Consider the following 5,122-nt stretch of genomic DNA (forward strand, 5'->3'; position numbering starts at 1 on the left):
AAAATCACCATTTAAAATTTCTATGGAGATTTGCATTGAAAAGGGAGATAACTCTTGCAAAAAAGGCAGAAATATCAATAAAAATTTATACAAAATTATAACTTTACCGCTTCTATTCATCAGGATGTATTGCTTCTTGATTTTTTAGCGGTCTTTAGAGTATAACAAACAACTCTAAAGGTGTTTTCATATATTTTATCAAGCTACAATCTAGATTTCGTAATTCATTAGTTGACCATTTATTGATATTTCAACATGTCAAGGCAAAGAATCTCAAATTTAATAAAAATAATTAAGCATGTAAGCATATTCTTCCTTTTGTGGTTTAAAGTTTCTTTAGATAAGTAAGTTGCAGAAAAAATATAATATACAGATATAAACAATATCAAATTTTCACATAATTTTTTCAAAATGGTTACAAAGCTTCAAATTTGCAATTTCTTTAATGAAAAATGCAGGAAAAAAATAAAACTACCCATAACACTTCGGTTTTGAACATTTCATTAGCAGAATGTTATATAATTTAGTCAAATACAAACTTATAACCCCATCAAAGTATCATACTTTACATAAATTTCAAGAAAAACAACCAAAAACTGACCAAAAAAGACTCATTTTTGTAAGAGTTATCTCCGCTTCCAATGTTAAATGCTGATTTTGAGTTTTCCTCAAGTTAGATTTGATGGGACTTTTTTCTGTGTATATAAAGGGCATAATGCTATAGATTAGAACAAAAACATTTTCTGTTGCAATTAGTTTGAGGTTAAATCTTAGTTTGACTGGACCATACCGTGAAAAAGTGTAATGCTAGAATTAAAACGGACAATGGTAATACTAATATTTTAAGTCAGAAAAATGAACATATTCACTCACAAACGGACGGAACATTTAATTGTTGCCCACATTTTTTATACCAGCTTTATACCAGACTGAGTCATGGATTTGAAAATGGGAACTATATTCCCCTTGTATTTATTGTGTTGACTGGGAAGTCTGAGGAAATAACAATCCTGCCGGACCTAACCCTTGAAATGAGGAGGGAAGTCATAACAACCAAATATTGCAAAAGCACAAATGTCATAGGTAAAAAGCGCAAATGTCCTATGTTTTGAAGCGCAAGTGTCCAAATAAAAAAGCGCAAATGTCCTATGAAAAAGCGCAAACGTCCCGTGCCGTTTCAATTCTATAAGTGTTAATGACTTGACCCCTGAGGCCCCTCATGGGGGGGTCCTAGTAATCACATAATCACCATTTTTTGGCCAATATAATCACATAATCATTAAATATTTGCTTATCTTTAGTAATCAAATAATCATAAACTAAAAATACAGTCCTAGGTAATCAAATAATCATGAAATATTTGGCTTAATAATCAAATAATCATTAAAAAAACGGCCAAGTAATCACATAATCAAAAACCCCATGAGGGCCCTCACCCCTTAGGGTGTTTACTTAGCAATATGAATGTATAGCATTTAAAATTAACAATTCACTTAAACAGTGCGATAAAATGAAAGTTTTGGTTATTAAAACAATGCATGCTTGGTAATTTACAAGCTATGTATCCTTAAATGTGCAAATCTTGTTATATTGTTTACATAGAAGAGAATGAAATTGAATTTTTCATTCTAGAAATGACTGTCAATGGCTATCTATATAAAATGTGTATATTAAGCTATAATACTATGAAACTACAACAAGTCTTTACTATTTTGTGTTAAAATAAGCTTTGAAAAATCATATTGCCCAGTAATGCCCAGCATTACCCCTTTCAGGGAGTATTGCCCAGCCCGGAAAAAAACCCAGACCGGGAATTCCCGGGCGGGTAATACTTTGCCAACCCTGACCAAGATGGGAGCAATAGGGGTAAAATGTAGTTTTTGGCTAATTACTCTTGAACCGAAGCATTTAGAGCAAATCTGACAACTTAAATCGTTAATTAAGTCAAGATCTATCTGCCCTGAAATTTTCAGACAAATCTGACAACCGGTTGTTGGGTTGCTGCCCCTGAATTGGTAATTTTTAAGGAAATTTTGCTGTTTTGGTTATTATCTTGAATATATTATAGATAGAGATAAACTGTAATGTTCAGCAAAATAAGATCTACAAATTAGTCAACATGGACAAAGTGGTCAGTTGACACCTTAAAGAGTTATTGCCCTTTATAGTCATTTTTTAACAATTTTCATAAATTTTGTAAATTTTAACAAAATATTTTTCCTCTGTAATAATGGGCCAAGTTCATTATATATAGAGATAATTGTAAGAAGCAAGAATGTTCAGTAAAGTAAGATCAGTCTACAAACACATCACCATCACCAAAACACAATTTTGTCATTAATCCATCTGTGTTCTTTGTTTAATATGCACATAGACCAAGGTGAACGACAGAGGCTCTTAAGAGCCTGTACTTTTATTTAGATATTACTTTTTTACTCACCTGGCCCATTTGGCGTCCGTCGTCTGTCATCCTTTGTCGTCGTTGTCCGTCGTCGTCGTTAACTTTTACAAAAACTTTTACAGCAAAGTAAGATCTACAAATAATTCAACATGATCAAAATGGTCATTTGACCCCTTAAGGAGTTATTGCCCTTTATAGTCATTTTTTACCAATTTTTCGTAAATTTTTGTAATCTTTTACAAAAATCTTCTCCTCTGAAACTACTGGGTCAAATTTAACCAAATTTAGCTACAATCATTATTAGGGTATTTAGTTCAAAAAATGTGTGCGGTGACCTAGCCAACCAATCAAGATGGTCACCATGGCTAAAAATAGAACTTAGGGGTAAAATGTAGATTTTGGCTTATAACTCTGAAACCAAAGCATTTAGAGCAAATCTGACAAGGGGTTTAACTGTTTATCAAGTCAATATCTATCTGCCCTGAAATTTTCAGATGAATCGGACAACTGGTTGTTGGGTTGCTGCCCCCCAATTGGTAATTTTTAAAGAAATTTTGCTGTGTTTGGTTATTATCTTGAATACTGTTATAGATAGAGATAAACTGTAAACAGCAATAATGTTTAGCAAAGTAAGATCTACAAATAAGTCAACATGACCAAAATGGTCAGTTGACCCCTGAAGGAGTTAGGGACGACATCAAAAGATCGATGTAGGATAAAAAACTTAAATCAAATAGTTTGGGGGTGGGGGGGGGGGGTCAACATTGCTGCAAGTTTTGTTAATTTAAAATCGATTTTACATATATTCCTATTGGACAATCAATTTTTCCCAAATTAAGTTAAGAGGGGGGTGTGGGGGTCAGTGAAAAAACTATGTGAATTAAGTGTTTTATCCTTCATTGAACTTTTGATGTCGTCCCTTATTGTCCTTTCTAGTCAATTTTTAACAATTTTCATTTATTTGGTAAATTTTTACCAAATATTTTTCCTCTGTATCTAAAGGGCCAAGTTTAATATAGATAGAGAAAATTGTAAGAAGCAAGAATTTTCAGTCAAGTAAGATCTACAAACACAATTTTGTCATGAATTCATCTGTGTCCTTCATAGACCAAGGTGAGCGACACAGGCTCTTAAGAGCCTCTAGTTTTTTCTCCTATTAGTTCAACAGAAAAAAGTACCTAAAATGCATGCTTCTATCGAAGGCAGATTGTGAGCTTAAATGAACAGTGACCCCATATTTTTATTTCATTTTTCCATTAAGTAAAAGACATAGTTTATTTACAGAAATTGCTTTATGCTGTTTGAAGTTTCAACTAATCTACCGTACTTTTCACGATAATTGGTCAAAAAATGATTTTTTTCTTTCCTAAAAATAATCGAAATTTCGGGGTTATCCAATCGTCCTGTGCAGATTTTTGTAGATCTTGTTAGGGTGATCATTTTGCTGTTTGAAGTCAGTACTTATTTATAATACGTCCAAATGTTTTCGGCATATATATTTGTAGATTGTGTCTGCCTTATCATATTTGCTGTTTGAAGTTTCACATGGGCTTTGATCATTATTGAAGGCCATACGGTAACCAATAGTTATTCATTTCTGTGTCATTTGGTCTCTTGCTGAGAGTTGTCTCATTGGTAGTTATACCATATTTTAGTTTTTTTTAATATATATTATAAGCATTTTTGAAACGTCAGATTTTATCTTTTATGGCTTTCGAGACATATTATAACTACTGTATTTTACCCTAATGTCATTTTTGTCGAGCCTTCGACTTTAGTCGAAAAAGCGAGACTAAGCGATCCTACATTCCGTCGTCGTCGGTGTCACGGTCGTCGTCGTCGGCGGCGGCGGCGTCCACAAATATTCACTCTGTGGTTAAAGGTTTTTGAAATTTTAATAACTTTCTTAAACCATACTGGATTTCTACCAAACTTGGACAGAAGCTTATTTATGATCAAAAGATAGTATCCAGAAGTAAATTTTGTTAAAGTAAAATTCCATTTTTTCCGTATTTTACTTATAAATGGATTTAGTTTTTCTGGGGGAAAACATTACATTCACTCTGTGGTTAAAGTTTTTAAAATTTTAATAACTTTCTTAAACAATCCTTGGTTTGTACCAAACTTGGACAGAAGCTTTGTTTATGATCATTAGATAGTATCCAGAAGTAAATTTTGTAAAACGATAAATCCATTTTTACCGTATTTTACTTTAAATGGACTTAAGATTGTCTGCCAGGAAACAACACATTCACTCTGTGGTTAAATTTTTAAGAATTTTGATAACTATCTTATACTTTTTTTAATTTGTACCAAACTTGGACAGAAACTTGTTTATGATCAAAAGCTAGTATCTAGAAGGAAATTTTGTGAATATTTTGTACCTGTGTCTCTGTATTTTACTTATAAATGGACTTAGTTTTTCTCCCAGTTAATTTTCACATCCATATAGTTAAAGTTTTAAAAACATTTATTAGATTCATAAGCTATCCTGGATTTTTTACAAACTTGGACAGAAGCTTCTTACAATCAAAAGATAGTATCAAGCGGAATATTTTTATTGATTTTTTTCCTTCATTTTTGTTGAGCCTGCAATTTACAGCAAAAGTAGGCGAGACACTGGGTTCCGCGGAACCCTTACAAATTTTTTAGCTATGGCATCCGTGTTTGTTGACAAACCGGAAAAATACAATCTTTATACATGATTTCCAAAGGATCATC

The sequence above is a fragment of the Mytilus galloprovincialis genome, chromosome 1 (assembly GCF_965363235.1).
Source record: "Mytilus galloprovincialis chromosome 1, xbMytGall1.hap1.1, whole genome shotgun sequence".
Lineage (NCBI taxonomy): Eukaryota > Metazoa > Mollusca > Bivalvia > Mytilida > Mytilidae > Mytilus > Mytilus galloprovincialis.